Consider the following 27123-nt stretch of genomic DNA (forward strand, 5'->3'; position numbering starts at 1 on the left):
TTATAGTTCCCCCACTCTATTGGCAGTAAATATAAATGTCTACTTTTAGTCTCTAAAGTTAAAGTTTTACCCTCTGTGCTTATTCCAGGAGGAATTTGGCGAGCCAGACATCACTGACACAAACATCTCTCCTGCTGATTTTGTTATCATGGACAACGAAACCACCACAAGTCCTGCAAGCACTGCAGTTGTGATGAGATGATCTTCCAGTGTTTTACATTCAGAAATACACCGTTCATGCGGTTTAAAAAAGGCTGAATAAAAAATCCTCAATTGTATAGCCACAGTTGTGCGTGTTTTTTATTCATAAGTGTATTTTTTTAGTTAGTATTTGTATTTAATAAAGCACTACTGAATTAAAATAATTGGTAAATGAAAAACATTACGTATGATAAACAATAATTTTAAGTACACTGCACTTAAACATTAAGCAAAAACAAATTTAAGCTTTTTAGTTTGACTTAATTGTTATTTATAATTAATGTTAACAAAAAATTTGAGTTGCTTAATTACATTTTTTGAGGTAATTGGTGTCCACAAAAACTGAGCATTCTGAACTTATCGGGTTTTACAGTGTACCGGATTAATCTTCAGGATAACCAGATTAATTACTCAATAGTTTACTTCACAATAAAAATGACAATACTGCCACAAGCTATTTCAAAATAAATGGATACACAAACAAACAAACAAAAGAGATCTCCGCTCTATTCATCAGCATGCCAGCATCATGATAGCAAAACTCAGGTTCATTAAGCTATGATCTTGAATTAACCTAGAGGCCCCAACAATCTTCCTATTCTACTCAGGAAGATAGTGACACAATTAAAGAGTCAAACTCCTTGTCAGTAATTTAATTAAGCCGGGTGCTATGCCATGTTGCATATTAAGTGCTGCTACCCAGGTGATATGACTTTAATAAATCCCTGCCTAGATGCCTGGCGATGGAAGCTGATGTTGTAGTCTCTAAAGGCCTGTGTGTCTTTGCTCACTCGGCTGTAACCGCCAACAAATACGTTGACAGAACAGGTCCAAACTCCACTTCACACCATCAAACCTGAAATAATTAGGCCGCGCAAAGATGAGCGGAACGAAGGCCTGTCAAGAAGTTGGTACCCTTTGTCACACGATTATTACTAATGTGACATCACATCAAAAGGAGATGACGCGCCGCACAATGAGTCCTTGGTTCGCTTTAAAAGGCGAGATGGTTGAAGCAACCGTGCGAGTGAGTTTTTGAACTGCCGATGCTCATTATTAGGCCTGCTACTGCAGAATTCCAGCAGGAAATGCAACAGATTTCTACAGAACTCCAAATGATTGTCATTCACAAACGTCAACTCAACCTTACTTGCATGTTTGTTCATAAACTCTTTTGGTATTTGATCAATTTTAATTCAACATCTTTTATATTTATATACAGCAGCAGTCATTTTAGACACACTTCCTCACTCTTTATTATTATGTTCCACATTTCATAATAATAATACAGCCATTGAATATCTGAAATAGAAGAAAAGGGAACTATAGGAATTATGTAACAACCAAAAAATGTTTGTAAATGTTAAAAAAAAAAAAGATTTAGATTACACCTCTACACTCTGGGCATTCTGGGATACACTTCCAACATTATTGAAGGAGTTGCTATGCTGGGTTGGCTGTTTTTTTCCCCCTTACTCTGCTCAACTGAAAATAAATATAAAAATAAATAAATAAATACATAAATAACTAGTTTAATTCATATTTTTCATGTATTTTATACACTACCATTCAAAAGTTTGGGATCGTAAGATTTTTATTTTATAATGTTTTTGAAAGATGTATTTTACGCTCACCAAGGCTGCATCTATTTGATAAAAAAATACAGTAAAACAGTATTATTTAAAAAAATATTATTACAATTTAAAATAACTGTTTTCTACTTAATTTTATTTTAAAATATAATTTATTCCTGTAATGGCAAAACTGAATTTTCTGACATTTTTGGGTTTTCTGAAACTTCACTTGATGCTCGAGAAACGTTTTTTTTTTTTTGCTATTATGAATATTAAAAAACAGTTTTTTCTATTTAATATTTTTGTGGAAACCATGATACATTTTTTGATTCCCTGATGAATAGAAAATTCAAAAGAACAGCATTTATTTGAAATAGAAATCATTTGTATTATTATAGATGTTATTACTGTCACTTCTGATCAATTTAATGCATCTTTGTTGAATAAAAGTATTAATTTCTTTCCAAATAAATAACATTTTTTAACATAACAAAATAAAATTTTCTTGCATAATTTTTTTTTGCATAAAGAAACATATTCAGTCAAGTGTGTCCACACTTTTGCCTGTTACTTGACGCATATTTCCATATTCAAATACATTCCACTAAATTATGCCATTTTTGCCCCATAAAAATGTAAAAAGTGTGCAGTCTGCTCATTACCTTGATTTGCTGCATTACTGAGCAACATCATGACAAAGCAACAGATACATATGTTCCTCTCTCCCCTCAACAGGACAACTTTAAATAGAGGCATATTTGAGGATATACATCTAGAGGTCAGGCTGCATCTGGCATGAAACATTAAATGAATGTCTTTGAAAGCCTGAGATGGACGATCTCTCGGGTCTCTGGAGTGTCAGATCTACTCCATCAGTCGCAGCTCAACAATACTGATGAAAATGATCGTGTAAGGGAGTAAGTGACAGAGGAACGCCATATCCCGAATCTCTGAAGATTGCCTCCATGGTGGATGTTTTTCTTTTTAAGGATGTTCTGGATTGCTCAAAGTAGCGTCCTTGGGACGCTTCCCTCAGAGGCTCTAAGGTTAGATCGCGTCCAAGGACATACGTGTCAATTATGGAGGAAACGGGGAGAGAGGGGGACAGGAATGCGTGCACCAGTAGAAACATGGCGTGGGCAATCAGTAGATATGAAGCAAAGCCTATTTATACAGAGAAAACATCAAGTGACAATGTGAAAACACACATCCAAAGGTGATGAGTGGACACCGTTAGCCCAGTGATATAGTGCTCATCAGATAGAGTATCCAATTAAAAATGGATTTGCACTGATGAGCGTAGGAGTTGATATCTGAATAGGTGGTACAGGTCAGGTTAAACTAATTATTCTAACATATACACATACACATTCACAAATGATGGAATACTGCTCTACTGCTCATTTGCTCATCAAGCGCACAGTCAGCTGTCTACATCAGGTCCTTAGTCACTAAACGGCCTGATGGGAAGACTAATGTGTGACAATCTCATGAGTAAACGTTATGGTTTCAAATATACTGGAGGGAATTATGAGTATAAATGTATAAAATAGATTTTATACTGTTGCATAATTATGAGTAACTGTATGAAATTGTATTGAATAGTATGTAATATTGTTTAAATGTATAACATTTGTGTACTGAGATAAATATATACACAGATACATGTTATAACAAAAAAGTTAATATTTCTTATTTAGAAGATATAAATATTATAATAAAATAATAATAACATAAAATGTAATATATTTTTAATAAAATTTATTTAAAATGTATACAAATATAAAAAAAATGATACACACATTAAATATATTATTTAATAAGATACAAGGCAGAGACAGGAGGTAGGAGTGCAAACAAGGTGTTTTATTGACTGAGGCGGGCAACGAAGAGAGGGCAGGTAAATTGTGAAAACAAGAGAGTTTGAGGGTTCTTAACTCTGGGTCCTTGGAGTCTGCTCTGTTGCAGAAGTCCAGGGAATGAACAGGATGGTAGTAACCCGTAGATCGGACGGTGAGTGACTGAAAGGAACGTGCTTTTGAAGGTGGCTTGATTGGTGGCGGCAGGTGCCGGTGATCAGAATCCAGGTGAGTGAGATCTGGTGAGATTGGAGATTGTGAATGTGAACTGGTGTGAGCCGAGGAGGATTCTGGGATATGGAGTCCAGAGCTGGTGATAGATGACAGATACTCCCTGACATTACCTCCCCCTCCCCAGATCAGGGAGCTCCGCGAGCCATGGCGGAGCAGGCAGTTCGGGTCGCCATGGCGGATCATGGACCTCAGGAGGCCATGGCGGATCAGGGGACTCGGGAGGTCATGGTGGATCCTCCGTGGCCTTGGCTGGCTCGGCCACGGGTATATGCAGGAGCGGGCTCTTGAGGGCTGGACAGGACCAGCGAAGGCGAAGGCGACAAAATGGAGCTGAACGGGACCAGCGGAGGCGAAGGAGGCTCGGAGTGGCGTGTTAGCGTGGTTTCTGGGGTGAGGACGGGTGCCGAGAACCCCGGGGGCAGCGCCATGTCCATTATCGCCGCCTGACACGCTGGAGCGAGCTCTGGGGCTGGAGCCGACACTGAACCGAGCTCTGGGGCTGGAGCCGACACTGGAGCGAGCTCTGGGGCTGGAGCCCTTCCTGGTCTTACCTGGGGACCTGGAGCCCTTCCTGGGCTTACCTGGGGACCGGGAGCCGTTCCTGGGCTTACCTGGGGACCGGGAGCCCTCCGTGGGCTTACCTGGGGACCGGGAGCCCTCCGTGGGCTTACCTGGGGACCGGGAGCCCTCCGTGGGCTTACCTGGGGACCGGGAGCCCTCCGTGGGCTTACCTGGGGACCGGGAGCCCTCCGTGGGCTTACCTGGGGACCGGGAGCCCTACGTGGGCTTAACTGGGGACCGGGAGCCCTCCGTGGGCTATACTCGGGATCGGGAGCCCTCCCGGGGCTTAACTGGGGATCGGGAGCCCGCCCTGGGCTTAACTCGGAAACGGGAGCCCTCCCTGGGCTTAACTCGGAAACGGGAGCCCTCCCTGGGCTTAACTCGGAAACGGGAGCCCTCCCTGGGCTAAACTGGGGATCAGGGTAGCGCTTACGTGGTGCTGGCACTGGCGGATGCTCTGGAGGAGCAGGCACAGCAAAGCGCTTTCGAGGAGCTGGCACTGGAGTGAGTTTAGCGGCTGGAGCCGACACTGGAGCGAGCTCTGGAAGGCGCTTACGAGGAGCGGGCACGGGGGCTGGCACCGACACTGGGCCCACATGAACGCTTGGCAGGCTTGCCACATTAATGACCTTTGGGCTTGCCACATTAATGTTCTTTGGGCTTGCCACATTAACCTCCACTTCGCCAACTTCATATGTGGATCCTGCAATCCATAATGCAAAGTTCAGGTATTGGGCAAATTACCATCCCCTCGTGGCATTACGAATTGGATCTCCATATCCAGCCCAACCCTGAATCCCTCCATCAAAGTGAGGTCACTGCAGGTGGCTTGGTGGCAGGTGTCTATAAACTCCTCCACATAGTCCTCTAGACACCTGCCATCCTGGAAGATAAAAACAGTACCTCCTCCAGAGAACTCATCCTCCTTCCTGGGGCACACATTAATGGGGGCTAACTTCATCTTTAGATGGGTCCGATCTTCTGTCACGATACACAAGGCAGAGACAGGAGGTAAGAGTGCAAACAAGGTGGTTTATTGACTGAGGCTGGCAACGAAGACAGATGGCAGGTAAGTCGTGAAAACAAGAGAGAGTTTGAGGGTTCTTGACTCTGGGTCTTTGGAGTCTGCTCTGTTGCAGGAGTCCGGGTATTGTGCAAATGACCAGCTGGGATCTCCTCGTGGCATAACAAATTGGATCCCCATATCCAGCCCAACCCTGAATCCCTCAATCAAAGTGAGGTCACTGCAGGTGGCTTGGTGGCAGGTGTCTATAAACTCCTCCACATAGTCCTCTAGACACCTGCCATCCTGGAAGATAAAAACAGTACCTCCTCCAGAGAACTCATCCTCCTTCCTGGGGCACACATTAATGGGGGCTAACTTCATCTTTAGATGGGTCCGATCTTCTGTCACGATACACAAGGCAGAGACAGGAGGTAAGAGTGCAAACAAGGTGTTTTATTGACTGAGGCCGGCAACGAAGACAGAGGGCAGGTAAATTGTGAGAACAAGAGAGAGTTTGAGGGTTCTTAACTCTGGGTCCTTGGAGTCTGCTCAGTTGCAGGAGTCCGGGGAATGAACGGGATCAACAAGGGACAGGATCGCTGGAACGTAGGAGACACTAGAGGTAAGTAGAGACAACAGGTAAATAACCAAATGAAGTCTGGTTAGCTTGCTGTAGTAACCCGTAGATCGGACGGTGAGTGACTGAAAGGAGCGTGCTTTTGAAGGTGGCTTGATTGGTGGCGGCAGGTGCAGGTGATCAGAATCCAGGTGAGTGAGATCTGTGATTGTGAATGTGAACTGGTGTCAGATACTCCCTGACATAATATATATATATATATATATATATTAAACATTTACTTATTTAGAAGATATTTAATAATAATAACAATACTACTACTAATAATAATAATAATATGTGTACCAAATATCTTTTAAAAATAACAAATAAGCAAATATATAAAATATTATTAGTTATGAATTTTAAATAAATGTTATTAATTTTACTTCATAAAGTTCCTTTTTTCATTTTTTCCTTTTGCTTACATTTTATACAAAATTCAGGGCAAAATTCACAAACTTTCAAACCATAAGTAATAATTAATGTCTAAATTTCTTTTTAGAAATAATCTTAAATACTTGTGGTCAATTAACAATATTTCTTTGTTTAAAATGACTGTAAATTATATTATATTCTACAGCATTTTGATGGTCAGTACTGTACATTTAGACCATCAGCCACTCTGCTGTATCAATATCAGCATGTGCATCAGATATTGAATAACCCATATCATATGACCACTAATCCATTCCTAAATATATACAAACACTTTCCTCTGAGTAGATCTGATGCGACAAGAAAGTTAGCATATTCTCTGCAAGGGATCAGGTGAAGTCTATAGATGTCCATTTCCACAATAGATCTTTGCTAAAAGTGGCCTGTGGGAAAGGATTTTGTAGCTTCCGCAAGTTCTGAAGGTGGCTTAAAGCTGCGATACAATCTATTTGTCCCAGCATGCATCCAGAGAGTAAGCAGAGCTGAAAATAATCCCATCCAATAAATCTGACCGTGCAACAGGCTCCCATGGGAACTGCATCCCAATTAGATGAAAAAGACTTAATGTCCTATTGTGCTATTTCAAGTCTTTTCTATATATAAAACCCATAAAAACACACATTAGCACTGTGCACGGGATAAAGTCTCACCTTCCTCCAGGCATATTGTGCCAGACCGCACGCAACCTGTCAGAAAGCACGTCAGAAACCATCTTCTCGAAGCTTGCTGTGGCATCTGGCGCCATACTTACTACAGCCTCAGAAAAACAGCACAACCAATGAAGGGCAGAAGCCCTCCTAGACTCTCACATCCCATCAGAGCGCGTGTACAGAAGCATGCTTGCTTCCTTGTGCTTTGTTTCACCAAGTTTGATGAATCTGGCCATGCTAAAACTTCTCCCTCAACCTTTTTTTATCACAGTAAGTGCAGTCTTTCATAGTGCTGCCAAGGTACAAAGGAGAACAAATGCGCTTATTCACTGTAACAACACGAGAAAGAAAAAATAATCTCCCTTGTGGGATAAAAACACAGTTAAAGGCTCTAAATGGTGGACGTTGGTCAATTTTTAGGGAAGTCCTTTATGGCCATTTGAATCTTCAATAAAACATTTCCACAGCTGTGCGGATACAAAACCTGCATGAGATCGGCGCTACGGCATAAACAATTGTACCACGGACAGAGATGCTTCCAGAAACTCCTACACAGATAATGCTGGGGAAAGTGTGAAAGGAAAAGATGAATGCTGCCTCTCAAGATGAGTGATCCATCAATACATGTGTTAGGAGATCTTTGTGTGGGTTTCTTTCTCTGTTTGTTTTGAATAAACACTAAGAAAAAAGGTAGATGACAAACAGAGTGAGCGAGTAAGAGAGGGATGAGGAGATGTTTAATTCATGATTCCACCTCTTCTGAGTGCAAAGCAAAGATATACCAAAACTTAAACATTCTGCACAAGTTCTCGCTGATGCCCAACAAGATTAGCCAGAAAACACTTCCAAATCAACATAAGGCTTTGCAATGCAATGCAATGCACACATACGCTTAACCCCTGGTTTAAAGTCTCTTTTAACCCCTCAGTAAAGGCCACGTTTCACGCTAGTCACTCTGAAATGGGGTTAGCACTACTTTTAACCCTGCACTTTTTTAGCGTAAAATGTAACAGCGAGTTGTTTAGCAAAAGACGGTCAATTACAAACTGCCTCTAAGTTTTGTCTTGTTTTTGTTGTAGGTTTCTAAAGACAAAAGTTCAATTTACACTGTTTTTGTGCGATGTATTTGTGAACAGTGCAACGTGGAACAAAATAACCCAGGATTACATTACACCAGCCAATATAATTTAAAATGACACATGGTTAACAATCTAATGTATGAAAAGTGGGAATGAACCAATATTCAAATTCTAGTCAACAAGCAGGTAATCATTTTTGTGGTATGGCTGATATTAAAATTATATTCTAGTTCCTAACACACACTACTGTTCAAACTTTTGGGCTCAGCAAGTGAGGTAATTTTGTGTTAAGAAATTACTACTTTTATTCAGCAAGGATGCATTAAATTGATCAAAAGCGCCAGAAAAGACATTTAAGTTAGAGTTTTCTATTTCAAATCAATTCTGTTCTTTTAAACTTTATATTCATCAAAAAATCTTGAAAAAAATTGAGCACTGTTTCCACAAAATTATTAAGCAGCAACTGTTGTCAAGATAGTTCATAACAAATGTTTATTAAGCACCAAATCATCATATTAGAATGATTTCTGAAGGATCATGTGACATGCAATGGCTACTAAAAATACAGAAAAATATACTGTATTTTTGATCAAATAAATACAGACTTGGTGAGTATAAGAGACTACTTTCATTAAAATAAATACATAAATAAATTAGAAAAAAAAAAACTTGCCAAACCCAACCTTTTAAACGGTAGTGTAAAAAAATTAAAATAAAATGATAAAAACTGCTACATTAATTTTGAGATTTGCTCACGATGATATTTAACTTCAGCATTTATTAAATTATTAGTGTTTTTAAAGATTACATTTAAGTGAGCATTAGATGACAGCAAAGGTAATCGAAAATATAATTTGCATACACAATTAAATATTCAATATTGACCAATGGCAATATATATATATACTGTATATATAAACACTAATAATTATCACACCAATTTATTATAGTGACCCCAACTAACCAAATGAAAAGAATAACCAGATCACCACAACACTATCGATATACAAACAAAACCATGATAACAGACTGTGACAAAAAAATTCTTCCTACTGAACAAAAGCAAGGCCAAACAGAGGATCCCCAAAGTTCATGCTATTGCATCAGTGTGTAAAGTTCTTTCAACAGCAGCCTCTTCAGTGCTCTGCTCTGCTCTTCAGTAAAGTGCACACAACTGCAAGAAAAGAGGTAACGCTTCTGGGGACACAATAGGAGATGCCATATTAAATTTTTACTGCCTCGGTCCATTTAGAGTTCAGTCTATTTTCAGAGACAGCAAGAGGTAGTAAAGGCCATAGCAAACAAACAAACTTACACCATCAACACAAACCCATCAGCTAGACTGTAAAAAGTCAGAAGATTTGAGACTAGCATTTAAAGTACATAACAAATCTTTCAATTTACGAATACTGCATTAATAGCTAATGTGTCCAATAGTAAATGTGTCAATTTCATTATATTGATGAACCAAGGAAAAAGACTTTTATAGAAATTGTGAACTGATAAATGGATCAAAATGTCTGCTTCAGTTCTGGAGTGTTAATGACACAATCCTCAGTGGCCCAGAGAGAGTTATGACTAGTTGGGTTTGGCCTAAATAAATAATGTGACAACTCAAAGCATACAGGAAGAAAAGAGAAAGAACAGACGTCAGTCCAAAAGCTCAGTGAATGTGATATCTGAGGCTCTGGGACTCCAAGCCCTTACTTTTAGCTTGAGCTGCGTCCAGTGTAGTTTTCATCCCCTGTGACTGACTAACTGTTATTTGATGTATGATATATGACAGACACGTGCTATACATGTGAGCTGTGTCTTATGTGCAGTCACTGAGGTCTGGAAGTGGTGGAGATGAGGAGGAACCGGAGAGAAAAGGATGCTGTTCATCACCGTGGCACAAATAAACAAGGAGATTCAGACCTATAATTGCATTTTAACAACAATGGCACCAGCAAAAAGCAGAAACACTACTAACTTACCTACATTTTTTCAGTAGAATAAAAAAGTAGCAAAGCTGCTGTAGAAAAAAATCTACTTGACAAAAACCAAAGATGTTGTTCTAATTTATCCTCTCAAATGTGCAGCATTTAGAATTCCAATTGATTTTAGTAAATTGGTTCATCTGGACAGTTCTTCTAAATGAACTGGTTAAAAAAAATGATTCAAGTACAATGAATGAATGAATGAAGTTTTTTTTTAATCATTTGCTAATTTATTGCTCCATCTACCTGTTCAAAATAATCAATTTACTTCACACTTTTCACAAGTTTTCGGAACAAGTCTCTTATGTTCACCAAGGTTGCATTTATTTGATTAAAAAAAACCCAAAAAAAAAACAGTTAAGCACTAAAACGTGAAATATTACAATTTAAAATAAGTGTTTTGTATTTATCATATTTTAAAATGTAATTTATTCTTATGAAAGAAAAGCTGAATTTTCAGCAGCCATTACTCCAATTTTCAGTCACATGATCCTTCAGAAACCATTCTCTCAAGAAATATTTCCTATTAGTATCAAACTTTAAGCTCACTACTTTTCAAATCAGCTTTACTGTAGTTTAACTACCTTAAATTATGAGTAGCTTGATAAAGTATAATTTGCATACTCGGGTTATGTCTTATGTTCACCAAGGTTGCATTTATTTGATTAAAAAAAAACCCAAAAAAAAACAGTTAAGCACTAAAACGTGAAATATTACAATTTAAAATAACTGTTTTGTATTTATCATATTTTAAAATGTAATTTATTCTTATGAAAGAAAAGCTGAATTTTCAGCAGCCATTACTCCAATTTTCAGTCACATGATCCTTCAGAAACCATTCTCTCAAGAAATATTTCCTATTAGTATCAAACTTTAAGCTCACTACTTTTCAAATCAGCTTTACTGTAGTTTAACTACCTTAAATTATGAGTAGCTTGATAAAGTATAATTTGCATACTCGGGTTATGTCATAATTTGATACTTCCCTCAATATAGTTTAATGCACTGGGCAATGTTGATGCAAGCCATGTGAAAAGGCCTTATGTATTTGCATTTCCCAGTCACTGCAAGATGCTTTGATGCCATGTTGTACCTGACAGCTACAAATGATATTTTAATGACTCTTCAAATGTTCTAAATTTCACGAGCTGCACCTTCACATTAACACCTGAATCTCTACTGTCTAAAGCAGGTCATATAATTTGCATATTATATGCGTAGCAATAGGCAAGTAAGTTAATGACTTCAAGTGCCTGTGTATGTTAATGTGTCAGTATTCTGTTATTATTCAAGTATTGTTTACACAGAGACAGATGCATTTCCCTCTTGTTGCCCTGTGCTTTGGGATTTGCTCAATAACTGCGTTGTCTCTGATGAGATGAGCTGCCAGGACCATATGGACGGCTGTCAGTACCACACTGTCTGTCTCTCATCTCAAATCTCCTGGTTGCAGACAGCGTCCTGACCTGACAGATTCCATACTGACAAACAGAGAGAGACCTCAGATACACCTGTGATGCTCAAACGCTGAAAGAGAACAGAACAAGCCAACAAACATCAAAAGGGAACAAGAAGACAAAAAATAAACCTCACACAGGTACTTAGCAGCCAAACAGCACCAAAAATATTATCAAAAGGTGTGGGATTTAATAGCTAGTTGGAGCCAATGCATTAATAACATGCCACGAGACGCAGGCAGTCCTGCAGAAACACAGGATTGTTCAAATATAGTTATAGGGGGATTAGACTGCGCGAGCACAGTCCCAGAGAGAAGCTACTGTATTCCCTTCCCTTAAGCTAGCTAAAGGTTATATTTGATATGCATGCATACATTTGCCACTGCAAATCCTCTTCATTGCAGTGTGATGAATTTTAATGGGTACGCAATTTACAGAAGAGCGATAACCAGGTGGCTATATTGTGTTTGTTTTAATGGCGTCACAATTCTACGATGTAATCAGTGGTGTGTGTACGTTTATGATTACTGAGGGTTTTAAAGGGGCATGGCAACATGTGATATGCACAACCTGTCCTCCCGTGTTCTCCTTGTTCACCTTTAATTTTCCTATGCCACTACAGAAAAAAAGTTTCTGAAAATAAGTATTTTACACTTATCAAGGCTGCATTTATTAAATCAAAAACAGTAAAACCAGTGATTTTGTGAAATATTACAACTAAGTCATTATTACCTTACAATACATTTGTTTTCAAATCCACATCATTTGAATATCACACCATTGATTAATGTGCAAAACACACAATAGTAGCCTATTTATGAGGAGCAGAGGTCCAGGGAGTACCTATTTCCTGGAAAACCCACACTACCGGATGTTTTGACTACATTATTGCTTTCTGAGAAGAAGAAAATGGAGACCTGAGTCGCTTCAATACGCTTTCTGTCAGAGATGGTAACATACATAATATATGACTCTTGAATAAATGTATAAATATAAATTTGTATAAGTTTGTTCTTTATTCGCTGAAATTGAATCGGAATGATCAGGGAACTGACACACTTTTCACACTGTATGCTGAAAAGAATCTAATCAAAGCATAATTAAAAAACTTTGCCGGGTTAGTAAACATCGTTCAACGAGTTGTTTCCTGATGGGAACAGCAAGTTGTATGTTATATTTTGACTGACATTGTTTTTAATTCAGGAACTACGCATTCTGATTCTGACATTCCTGATTTTAATATTTTTTAATAATTTTCTATTCTTTACTTTTTCATAATTTTGGTAATAGAAAAACTGTTAAATGAGTGATCTTGAGATGAGTCCCTGTAGTAGTTCAGTTTGACTTTCGTGGGCTGACACATAGATTTGGAAACTTGACAGGTGATTTTTTTATAACATGTAGTCTTCTCAGTTGCTCAAAAAATGAAGGCAATTATCAAAGTTTGATAAAATGCTGTTTAATTTTCCAATTTTTGGAAAGATTTTGATGCAGATTGAGACAAAGTGTGTGGAAGACATTGCAAACGATTATTTAATTAATCCAAAAATATGAGGGTGAAAAAATGATGACATTTTTGGGTGACTATTCCTTTAACACAAAAAAGCCAAATGATTAAAATAAGTAAATAAATAAAAAATCAAACCTCTGAAAATAACTAATTATATTAATTTTCAAGTAAAATTCTCTTGATCTATAAATGTTTCTATATTTTGCACTGCAAAACAAGACAAAAAGTACTATGAAAAGCTTTGCTTGAAATTTTTTGGAGTGATTTGCTGAAGAAAAGTCAGGGCTATTTCTGCTCTTCAGTTCGGAGTGATTTTGCCCTCAAAGGCTGTTACTGAAGTGATGAGCGTGAATCGAAGGTTGTCGGGTAGATAGTGTTTGAGTGTTATACCCTGAAGTGGAGTTGGGACAGCCTTCTGGCCTGATTCACATGCTAAGTTAATAACCCGCAGGGATAAATGCATTATGGATTAGCTTCGTTTATGTAGTACACAGCTTGCTGAAGTCACATCATATTAGCATTCATGTCTGTGTGTATTTGTGTTGGTGTGTGCAAGAAAACAGCGAGAATATGTTGCACAGCATGCAAAACTTGATTGTCACTGCAGAATTCTTCATCCCGCAGAGACTTTTGCCCACGTCTGACAGAAGCAGCTCCGCTAGCCTTCCTAGCAGTGCCGAGTATTACGCTGATGTAAATGTCCTTGTGTGACTTCCAGAAGGCTTATTCAAACGGCTGACCCTTTTGGCGTCAACGACGGGATTGTAGTTCTGTGGGTGAAGCAATGAGAACCACAGGACTTTAGCAACGTGGGTTTAAGTGCTAGACGCTGCGCTGTTGACTCAACTGCTGCGTGGCGCTCCATGAACATGGTGTAATCCCACAACAACAAGGACAGTGATGAGGGAATGGACGCAATGTATGACCCTCAAACGGAACCACAAAATCACTCACTGTCAGCACACATTCCCAGTCATGGAAATATGAGCAGAACAAATAAAGAGAGAGGTGACTCACGTATGCCTGTGTATGTGCACAGCATCGATGCGGCAAACATTTGCTTTTCATTTCGAGGCAGGTCAAAGATTTGATGAAGAAGACCTTTGAAGATATTAGTGGCTCCTGGAAAGAGACTGCTGAGCCTCCATCCAGAGACGAGCTACAGGCTTCAGAATTGCTCGGCAAATAGCCCCACCTGAGTTTATAAATGGATCCTCACGTTTTCCCCCTGAAGAGTCTGGTTTTATGCCTCATCTTTTGGGAGAGATGATGGCCAATTTCAGAAAGCTGTCTAAGATAAATAAAGACAAAGAAAATACGGTTTGCCCTCTCTTGTGGCCCAGAAGTTAAACAAAAGACCTGAGATGCATGGAGCAATATCTTATACATGCGTTTCATAAACTGCATTAAGCATTATATTACTCTCAATCGCTTTGGCTGAGAAAATTGCACTCAAAACAAGTTAAGATCTCTGGACAATTAGTGTCTTGTTCACACCATTTCACAATTGTTCACAATTTTCTATTTATTTAGGCAAATTGCATGTTTTGGCACATGTGTAAAAGAGTAAAGTACATTTGTCTAAAATTTGCACAATAACTACACGCACACACTTGAAAATCAAAACGGAGTCGATTCTCAGAGTAATTGTCATTATCTTCACAACTTCTAAACATTCTTTCATCTTGAGTCATCATATGCAAATGATCCATTCAGATAACAAAATCTGTCAGACGTCCACGTATATTCCATAAATATGACCTGGAATGTTTGTGATGTCTGCTAAATCGTAAATGACCTGCCATAGTCGTGAAATAGCAATCACATTCTTACAAATCAATTAGTTAAGTCTGAAAGCTTTCCTGGATGTCATTTTGTGACAATTTTTCTGTATATATTTTGACATTATTTCAGTGTTATTTTAGAGGGCTTTTACACTGGGCACGTTTGTCACACTTACTTGATTATTTCGAACCCTGGTGCATTTGTGCTCATCTTAAGGCATCACAAACGCATACATCACACGATAGAAAACAGAACGAGGGTGAATATATTGAGTTTTTCTTTCTTGCGTTTACTGTATGTGCGTTGCATGAAGGCTTGCAAACAGACTGTTTTGAGGAGACAGCTGATTGCAAGCCATTTATTTGCTGCTCTGATTGCACTCACTATATGATTACACTGCATGCTCATTCTTGCTCGTATCCAAAGTAAATCATCACCACTGTCATCCCTTACAGTGTTTTGTTGAAGTAATGATGTCGTCATCAGCCAAAATGTATGTGCATGTTACTTTACTTCCTGATCAAGTGCGCACCCGAGTTCAAGTTGCTTTCACATTCACGCGAACGGTGCCACAGTTCCACTCAGACCACCTCCTTCAGGTAGTATCGGGTTTGGTACCCCTGTGAGCTCCCAGGTCCGCATAACAGATTTCATATTACAATTTTTTCATGTGAACCACGCCCTGTTTCGAATTACACTGCCAATGTTAAAGTCCCCTTAGTATCATATATATATATATATGACTATACATGTAAGAAATGTGTACAATTGGATGTGCAAATGGGACTTTTCTGCTTGCAACAAAAATAAATGTACTGTGTGCAAATGTGTATATACTTTTTCTTTTTTTTGGATAGGAAAATAAAAGAAAACATGATGAAGAAGGGCTTTGATTTTGCTGGCATTGGCCAATTTACTGACATAATAACTAGCCTAGGTTTTAAAGAATGAATTAAATGATCTGGGTGAATTAGACTGCAGACATGATGCCACATAAAACAGTTGTGACAATTGCACTTACAATTTAGAGAGTAAGAAATTTCAAAAGTGATTGAGAATAATGAATTAGCTAGTAATGGTTAAGCTATATACAGAGGTCTTGAGGTCAACCGTGTTCATATTGACAGCCATTTATAAAACTAATTGGTCAAGAGCACTTAATGTCATCCAGTAATCGTTGTATAGCTTATTAGGAGTTAAGTAGTAGTTAATTGAATCACAACAGAGCCAAGCATGCATAACAGCCATTATGAAACACGCAAGTTTATTTGTGAACAATTATGGGTTTACGAACAAATGTATTGGAGAGAAAAAGAGAGAGAGAGACAGGGCAGACTGAAAGATTTCTGAAACTGTAGATGTAAGAATCAAACCCCATCTTTCAAACAGATTAATCGCATTAGATGGTGGTAAACACCTCCATGTGTTCGCCGTCCTTTTTATTAAGCTCCTCACAATCAGGATTAATCTACTCCCACAATTTTCAGGCTCAAGACGCAATCAGCATTCCTGTATTTGCTGGTTGCGGCTTGTTTGTGCAGTTAGAAATATGATTAAAAGACTACGCTGAACAAATGAAAACAAACAAAATAACATGCAGAACACAGTATTATTATTATTTTTTTTAAATTCTACACTAGTATTTTTTTCTGAAGCTGCAAATTAAACAAAGATTACTGGAGTATGTTTTACAAGAAAATACTTTCAGTCTCTCAACTTCAAAATTTCACTGTAAATTCAATGCGTTATTTGCCATTTCTTTGTAATTATTTGTGAAATTTACAAGCAATTTCTAAATGACAATTGCTTCCACACCATTTTTTCCCACCACCCAAATAAATGGTATTTTACACTGAAGTGATGAAAAACGCCAGCGTGACTATGACCGTTACCGCTTCAGCTCAATGCCTGTGAGCAAAGACATAATGTGAATAATATTACTGTGTGTTTAAAATTAAAAGAAAAAAATTAGGAAAACCCATCAAATGAGTTGTGACCCTTCACTATAAGCCCCACCTTAAAAACACCACTGACCAATCAACTGTTGTCATGGGAATTTTGTCAGACAGGCTTTTGATCTTTTCTAATGTAAATATATGGAGGGTCTGTGAGTTTTAAGTGCAATTTTATGAAAATGACCCAAAACACTTGTAATATTGATGCAAGTTTGACTGATTTGCAGACTACACAGTTTTTAAGCACATCTTTGCATAATTTAACTAGGCCTATTTTATTAAATAAATAAATACATTTAAAAAATGCTTGGCAATTTCACAATTTAATTTCTATGTGATGTTCTGAGTTAGAGTTAAGGTGTCAATTCAAATTCACTCTTTCACCATTCCCTATGTAATGAATGTTGGTGTACTATATAGGGAACAGGGAGCAACTTCAGACACAACAATTCTGAAGGGAATTTAACACATAAAAGCAAAATGAAGTTTGCTTTGTTCTAATAATAATGATATCACCAAAACTTAGTGCATCATGTGGCACTTTAAGTCGTGCATGACAAAGCTGATTTTGCAGTCGGTTTTAGTGCTGACTCTCTCCTGCTAAAAATGAACTGGGATCTTGTGGTTACTATGTACAGTGTAAAATGGCCTTTAGGTTTATTACCCAACCTCACTGACTCAAAAAATAGATTTTGAATGCTTGATTTGGTTTGAGACACTGTCAGGACAATGTAATTTTCAAGATTCAACCTGTTGGAATCTCGACCGCTCTGATCTTACCGACCAAACACAAGAAACATCCAAAAGACCTCTGCCACTAACCGCATAAAACACACCACCTCAGAGAATGTTATATTCATAAATGCTTAAAAATGTAATGACCTCAAACATTAAAGATATGATTTTGCTTAGCCAACATTTTCGTATTTATCCAACCTGACACTGTTGGAATGTCAATTAAATGATCTTAAAGGGGTCATATGACGTTGCTAAAAAGAACATTATGTTGTGTATTTGGTGTAATGCAATGTGTTTATGCGGTTTAAGGTTAAAAAAACACATTATTTTCCATATAATGTACATTATTGTTTTTCTTCTATGCCCCGCCTTTCAGAAATGCGTCGATTTTTACAAAGCTCATCGTTCTAAAAAAAAGCGAGGTGTGCTCTGATTGGCCAGCTATCCAGTTCTGGAACAGTGTTGTAAAGACAACTTAACCACTGATTTCTAGTCGTGTCCTCTTTTGGAAGGCCAAACAAAGTAGTTTCGCTTTCACAACGAAACACACAGCAACTCCACAACATGGCAGCGTTTTATTCAACAGCGAGAATAAAAGTTACGCCTTCTTTCTTTGCTTGAACATTAAGGTGGCGTTATGCAAATCTTCCCACATTGTGACGTAGACATGTGGGGGCGTGTTAGAACGAGCCGTTTTAGGTAGGTGTGGTTGACTCAACTTTTATAAAGAATATCTCTTTGGATTTGAGACTTTAGTCTTTGCAACTTTACAGATCTTCTTTACGCACCAAGAGCTTGTAACATTCCAAAGAGAAAGGAAAAATTGAAATTGCATCATATGACCCCTTTAAAGTATCTGACACAACCAGCGCGGTGCACTAACCTTGAGTACCGCATAGCTTGTTGCGTTCATTGATTAACTCACTCACTGTCTGTCTATTCCACAAATCCATACAGACTTCACTTTAGTTCCTTGAATACAGAGCACTCAAGTAGCACTCAAACACTATACCATACTTAATGCTCAACCACACAAGCCTGTTTCAGAGTGAGGACCCAATTCAAAATTACAGTGGCCCAAGAACACTTTTTTTGTTGATACTCCACCCAAAAATGAAAATTCTCTCAATATGCTTTTACACAACATTGTTTTCACCTAAAAAGAGAAAACATTTGAAAATGAGTTTCAAAGTGCAAGTTTTTTAAAATAATAGCATTATCGATGTGTAAACATAAATTTGTGAAAACAGTGACATTATGCACATGCTCGTAGTGTTTCTTTACATAGTTACATTGCCAACTACTGGTCTGGCGTGCATAATACAGTGTTTTTAGTTGTTTTTGGGGATCCATGTGAACGGGAATTGTTTTAACAACTTTGTCATCTGTATGCGAAGCTTTTCAAAACTGCAAAGGAAAAAAAGTTTTAGTACATCATTGTCATGTAAACATACCCTTAGATTCTCTTGAAGATTTTCAGAAGAATAATTACATCTTTACGAGTCAATATAATGCAAGTGCATAGTATCCCTAACACTTCATAAACGAAACAAACCAAGCACAATGGTTACTCATATGACTTGATGATGAATCAATGTCTTCTGACGCAAAACAAAATGTGTGTATAAGAAAAATGCTAATATTTAAAAGTGTTTAAACTATAAAATTATGCTAACCATATCTGGATATTCTTCAGCTGGATCACATCCGAGTTTGTGTTAACATAATGGATAAAAATAAAATATCATTTTAAACACGTATGACTTTCTTTGTTCTGTGGAACACAAAAGAAAATGTTTTGGTGACCACTGACTTTCATTGTAAAAAAAAAAAAAAGAACAAACGGAAAAAAAACTTTTATGTTCTACAGGAAAAAACGACAAATGATGAAATAATTTAAATTTTTGGGTGAACTGTCCTTTTAAAATACTGTAAATTTTGGTACATAATTTGTTTGCAGATGCTGCTTGGATTAATAAGTTGCAAAAAATGCAATGACATATTTTGAAGTGTGGCTTATTTTGAAATACATTTTAGTGTGTGGCTTAAGTGTTCAAATACCTTTCAGGACACTGTATGGTTAAAACCACCCACCTTGTCGGCTGTGTCCAGCATCTGGTACGCCAATGATTGGGTCTATTTTATTTATGATATTAAACCCCTTAGAATAATTATAATCACTTCTAATAATGAGAAGAGCGAAAGTCAAACATTTATACATGCATTTACACTAACATCAGCTCAAACAGGCTAGTGGAACATTTGACAGACAGCAATTACTATAAACACCAGGTGCAGATGGTATGAAATATGACAAAGCCGTCTCCCCATATGTGACAACATGTGACAACACTGCAAAACTCTTTGCTACCCAAACTAAAAAAACAAAACAAAAAAAAAAACTAAACAGCAATGAATGCACCAACAAAGGCTGAAGCTTACACAGTTATTGCGCACAAAACCCGAGGTCTTCCATTTCCATTATAAAGCACTTGGTACCGAGTCACACTGGAGTCATGCATGCATAATGTTCCTCACTCTATGCTAACACAGGATAAACCCACCTGTACACTGTGTCAATGTCAATTGCATTCCTGCATTGCAAAGTAACTACATGCTGTAGTAAAAGCATCATTCATAATAATACAAAACATCATATGTGCCGTTCTGTTTCGCTATCCACATCTTCATGTCAGAGGTTTCTCAAGAGACTGATCTGAACATAGATGTGAGGGCAATGACGCACTCAGGGTCACAGATGCAGCTGTCTATAAGTCTTTGTGAAGGGAAGCACAGAATGGTGATTTATCAAGTCAAGTCAAGGTTAGGTTAATGATAGCATGGCTGGGGTAGAGGCCATGAGTCTCCAGCATTTTATTCTATATTGGAGGTCTTATAAACCTTGAGCCATGTGTTTCTGATGCATAACAACCACCTTTTTCTATCGCTGTTCTTAAAGTAGGGGAACTGCATCAAAGTTACGCTGATATTCAAACCAAATGCGAAAGTGAAAATGATTTTAAACAATAGCACATTAAAAGAAGACAAAATATACACAATTAGTTCCAAACAAATCCAGTGCAGGACCGTCAAGCATTTCCGAGGAACACACAGTAGTGGAGCTACTGAATGAATAATAGTTTTTGAATGAAATGGTTGAATGAATGATTCAGTGACTGGTCGTTTATGAATGAATGAAACGCTTTGGAATAAATCATTTGCGTGAATCTTTTGTTCCTGAATAAATCAGTGTTTTTAAACTAATCAGGTTCATGAATTATTTGATTATTCCAGCCTAGTCATAGCTGACAAATTAGGCTGATTTTAGGTGGATTTTGACCTCTTCTTTAGCTGTTCAGGCTGGTCTTAGCTGATCAACCAGCTATGTCCAGCCAGCCAGGAATCTGAAACTGGTGCCTCTTTCATGTCTCTCTTATTGACTTGTTCTTTCTGTGTTTCATACGAACGCTACTGATGCCACCTGTGTCTCAGTTTTTGACCAAAGCAAACGATGACTTCAGGATTAATATGATTGCATTATATTATTGTAATATAGTTGTACAGTAGTGGTCATTTTGTTGTTATGCTGGTGTTTTGTACAGTGTAAATTGAGTATTTTTTTTGAGTAATTTTAGAGGAGGCTTTAGGAAAATACACAGTCAAATTATAAAAGATTCTGAATTAAAAACAGTATTTTAATGTTCATGTACAGCATTTAATAATTTTGCTATTTATCGCCAACTTTATTTGGATTTTATAACAAAAAAAAAAATGTTTAAAAGAGAAGTCATGGGAGTTCTGTGGCAGGTTTTTATGAAAATACTAATTTGTTTTTATACTCTGCCTCATAATTGCAATGTCAATTGAGTTCAAGCAAAAAAAAAAAAAAAAAGCAAGATTTTTAAACTGATGAATAAAATGCTAAAAAAATAAAATACAAATGAAAATATTTTTTTCCCCTGTTTTTAGTCAATTTATGACGGTATGAAGAAGTTTTGAACTTAAGAGCCTGAAATAGTGTCAATAATGATGTCAAATTAATGTTTTTAAAATCACTCAACAGGTGAATGTAGCAATCAAAATACCATTGCTTTGCTATAACTAGCACAGCACTGCTGTATATAAGAAGCTTAATGTATCAAATTGCCACTCTGCCACAGTAATAATACCAACCACACTTTTACAAGCACTGCAGGTTTTTCTCTTTCTTTTAGCCACCCTTAAGTCACTCAAGGGCATCACCTTCCTCACGTCTGAGTGTCACAAGATGCTTTCTGTAAATCACAGTGTGCATTTGTATATGTCAATGCAGAAGCATCTTTTTGTCCCTGAGTGGACAAGGACAGCACTCGAGTGCACATCTACATTAAAACAAAGCAGAGAAAAAGCTCCTTGGTGCCCTGGTAATAATGACTGTTTTGAAAAGGAGGTTTGCACCTTAGCTTTGATCAATAAAAGGGGAAAGGCAAAGGGCAGACCCCTTTATTTTCCGACGGCAATCCCTTATTCTCTACAGCTCTACGGGATACGCTGACAAATCAATAACCCCCATTCAATCACACTCATTTATCTTCATCCCTCAGTCTCCTTTCTTCCTCCATGTTCTCTCATGCTGCAGGTGGCTCATAACTCTGTTTATCGCACCACATCAGCAACCGTAATACGATAACGTCTGCCAAAGATTTTCTCGCAAAGTCCTGTGCCAAGCGTCTCGGCCCCGATGTGAACAGGACTGGCTGCTGTGTTTGACGGTTTACTGAGTGCTTTAATCATATTTTTAGCCGCATGATGAACGTTAATAACTTGCTAATGCGCTATTCATTTTTAATCACAACGTGTCATTGACGGATTTCACATACATGGATCGCAACTCCCAAACACCTGTCTAAGATACGTTTTTGATTTCACACAACTCTGACAACTTGTGGATAACAATTGCTTGAGTTTTGACACTTGAGAACAATTCTTTCTTTGTACTGTTATACAGCACTGTCAGTATTGTACTTTGTTTCTTGCGGTTCGGGTTGTACCACGTGCCGCTTTCAGGTGGAAAGGTCAAAGACTGTCTTTTTGTCATTTTGAATAGTTTAGTGTTTCACCCAAGGACACACTTTGCCCTTACAAATTCATACAAAAACCACTTTTTAGCAGTGCTTCACACTTGCCGTGGGCTGAGGATGTCTAAACTTATTATGAGCTGCAGCACTTGTAGCAGTGTGTGGTTAGCATACCTGTCCTGCCTCATCCCTTCATCTCTAGGGAGGAAACACTAGAACAGAGCAGAAATAGCCTTCATTAGAATCACAACCCACTTACAGCTTATTATCACGCATGAAAATATACACAAATTGCAATTAAATAAGCCATTTTCTCCAGAGAGCAAGCTAAAATTTTGTCACATAAAGAAACAAGTGCCATATAGTGTTTAAGTCACTCATGTTCACTCATAAATCCAATAGAGCAAAAGGATTCCTGAAGTAAAAACACCATTAATTGTTTCCTTAGAGACAATGATTTTTATAAAATTTTTTATTGTTAAATGATAATATATTATGCAGACCCCATGAATGTGATTTCAAGGTAATTTTCTTTCTTAATTTTTTTAAATAATTTAAAATATTTTTAAGGGCCAAAATTCTAGTAAAGAATCACACTACTCTTGAAGAGAGATCCGTCTTGGATCCACCAATTTAGAGAAGCTGCTGTTAGCATGTCAATGAGAAGCAAGCCAAATAGTATCTGTAATGAACTCCTACTCCTATGAAGCATTGCAAATGACTCTACACAAAGAAAACTAACTTTAATTACATTAAATATACAATCATTAATTAGTATTTTTCAATGAATCATGATTTGATTACATTATTCACAATGCATCTTGGAATGTGTAGTTCATTGCTGTATAAAAGACATGTGGTGCATCTGAAATCATATACTCAGTAGGTACTACATTCAAATTTGAACTACTTTACAACTCTTAAAAAAGTATGTTCTATACAGTATGAAATTTAGATGTACTACATCAGCCATGTTGATATTGTCATTGTGACCTACAGTGACAGTTGCGTCGCTTGACTGCCATTCATAGATCCACTCCCGTGGCCTCATGGGATACTGTTTTTCGAATGAATTCGGACATATGACTCTTTTGGCAGACATTTTCTTCGCATACTATATAGTCAACTGCAGCAATATTGTCTTCTATCTTCAAATAATTTTGAATGCATTTTTAATCTTGGATCTCTTCAGAATTAAAAAAAAAAATCCCAATGGAGTAAATTAATGGGAAAAATTCTTCCTCAACCAAGGTTGTTGAAAAAGTGGGTGGTCCCAGTTACGCTCCATTCAGGCTGAATGACTCCAGGCACAGCCTTGCCTTTATATGAATCACACTCAGTCACACTCAGACTAAAGAGCTCATACACTCGTTCTGCTGCTAGTGCTGATGCTATTCAAACAAATACACTCCCTCCACACTATAAAAGACTATAAAAGTGCACAATAAAGATCAAAGAGACTCTGCATCAGACATCTATATGAGGAGAAATTCCATGTTTATCAGCATATCAAGCGGTCTGTTTGACCGTCAATGATGATTTTGGGATTGAACAGAACATGCTATGCCTAAACTTTCTCTTGATATTCTAGACTGAATTCCTGCAAATAAACTAAACAAAAGTTTAGGAAGTAAGATGCTAAATAATATCTATATTATTTGTAAAAAAAAACTATACTGACTCCTTAAATGGCTTTAGTGTACTTTGTGTTAGTAGCTACGTAACTTTTAGTTGTTTGACTGTAGCTGCTTTACATTATGAGCAGCTTGTACCATTTCAAAGTAACATCTCCAACACTAATAGTATGTAGTCATAAGCTCTGCAGAGACTAACACTAAACAGCACCACTGCTAGACTGCAGTAGCCTTTATTAGCCCAAGTATGAGTGCATGAGAGCCAGTGCATGTCACCACAACTCATGACTAATTATCTGCTGTCGAGTTTTTCACGAGCACTGTAACACTGTAACACTGAGCAGATGAGGAGCCACTTTCTATAATGGCAACACGTGATCAACGCTATCTAATTAACGAAAAAAATGGAAAATAAAAGTTTTTAGTGATTTAATTCATACTTTCACACGTATCAACAATTCCTTTAAAATTAAATAAAGTGTTATAATTGATTGGTACTGAGAGAAAGTGTGAAAACAAAGGAAAACCTGACAAATAAAGTGACGTGACATGTGGCCAAGGTGACCCATACTTGGAATTAGTGCTCTGCATTTAACCCATCCTCCGACTCTCTGACCATTAGGCCACGATTTCCCCATATTGATGAATTCTAGAAATAGTGGTAACACTTTAGTTTAGGGAGGAATTCTAATAACTAGTTGCTTATTAGCATGTATATTACTAGCATATCGGCTGTTTATTAGTACTTATAAAGCACATATTAATGCCTTATTCTGCATGACTATACATCCCTTAACCCTACCTCATAACTAAACTTAACAACTACCTTACTAACTATTAATAAGCAGCAAATTAGGAGTTTATTGAGGCAAAAGATGTAGTTAATAGTTAGATAATAGTGAGAATTTGTCCCCAAACTAAAAGTGTGACCAAAATATTAAAATGATGCCTTATGGTATCTAGTGTATTATTACAGAAAGGTGTGTAGAATAAGTATTATTTATATGTCATTCTAATACCCCCAGTCACCAGTAGCCAATTCTAAAATAATGGTGTTTGCTAAGGCAAGTGTCACTGTTACTATTTTTTCATACTTAGGGTTAGGTTAGCGACTCTCATAACTCATTCCTCAATTTGTACATTGGACATGAATTATATCTAAAATCGTATGGTTTGCTGAGAAGAGATGTTCTATTATTAATGCCCTTGTAACCACCTAAAACACCATAGCAACTGCATAGCAAAACATTGAAATCACTCTGAGTATGTTAGTAACCACACAGAACACCTTAGCAACTGCATAGTAACACTATAAAATAATTCTTAAAACCTTAGCAACCACCAAGCATTGCCTAACAACTACACAAAACACATTAGCAATGCAGAATCCATCCAATAATATGTACAACAACACAGAGCCACAAAAGCAGCAAAATATGCTAAATATGCTTTTTTTTTATGTGAAGTAAGTATTTAGGATTTTTAAATATTTTCTAAAGAAGTCTCTTATGCTCACCAGGGCTGCATTTATTTGATTAAAAATACAGTAAAATATGGTCAGTTATTGCAATTTAAAATAACAGTTTTCTGTTTTAATATATTTTAAAATGTATTCCTGTGCCATTACTCCAGTCTTCAGTGTCACATGATCCTTCAGAAATTAATCTAATATGCTGCTTTGGTGCTCAAGAAACATTTCTCCTAATTATTAATGTTGAAAATAATTCTAATATGCTTAATATTTTTGTTGAAACCATCATTTTTTCCCAGGATTCTTTGATGAATAGAAAGTTCAAAAGAACATCATTTATTTGAAACTGAAAACTTTGAAAAAAACCAACAAAAACAAACAAACAAAAAACAGTAGTGTATGTTCCCTTTCATATTTTCTATGATCAGACGTTTTGAGGAAGCGTATCTATAATCAGCGTGGGGCTTTAGAAATATCATCCTTCTGAGAAATTGATCTGTATTTCTGTTGATTTCCATGCAATAAACCACATACTTCCAAAAGGTATTGACTAAGTAAATATACAAGCAACAAGTAACAGTCTATTTTAGCCAGAAATCTCACTCTAAATCAATGCAAATAAATACAAAAAGTGATTTGCCTATTTATGCTTAGAAGCCGTCTAAGACACAGAATCATAATCGAGAGAAACAGTGTATCACATGCTAAAATATTTATCCTTATTACCTTATTTACGTAAACAGCAGACAGAAAAAGATGACCCAGCAGGATTAGCCTTTGATAAGTCAACTGCACCATTATGGCTACAAAATGATAGACTGTCTAAATGTGTATTATAATGATTTCTGAAGGATCATGTGACACTGAAGACTGCAGTAATTCAGCTTTGCCATCACAAGGATAAATAACATTTTATAATATATTAAAATCATTTCACAATGTTACTGTATTTTTTTGCATCAAACAAATGCACCCTTGGTGATCATACTGTAAGAGACTTTTTTAAAAAACATTAAAAAATCTTATCGAACTCAAACTTTTGAACAATACATAGACTAAAATTAAATAAAACCTAAAACAACAGAAGGGGAAAAATAGAAATAGAAACATAGAAATAAAGAACCTAAATTAAAATAAAAAAGTAACAACATCAAAACTAAAAAAAGACCAAAACACTAAACTAAAACTTGAATTAAAATAAATAATAATATTTATTAATAATAAATAAATAAATTTCACCATAATACAAATGCAAGGACTGTCAAATATTTAGCAAAAGGCCCTCAAAAAGTGACACACACAAACCCTGAAAACCCCTT

General features: G+C 37.1%; 1 protein-coding gene across 1 annotated transcript in view; it reads right to left on the reverse strand.

Moving 5' to 3' along the window:
* Nucleotides 1–27123, reverse strand: part of ctnnd2a (catenin (cadherin-associated protein), delta 2a) — a 179813-nt gene that overhangs the window by 95659 nt on the left and 57031 nt on the right. The gene's annotated exons all lie outside the window — the stretch shown is intronic.

This window comes from Sinocyclocheilus anshuiensis, unplaced genomic scaffold (genome assembly GCF_001515605.1).
Source record: "Sinocyclocheilus anshuiensis isolate Anshui unplaced genomic scaffold, SAMN03320099.WGS_v1.1 scaffold1626, whole genome shotgun sequence".
Classification (NCBI taxonomy): domain Eukaryota; kingdom Metazoa; phylum Chordata; class Actinopteri; order Cypriniformes; family Cyprinidae; genus Sinocyclocheilus; species Sinocyclocheilus anshuiensis.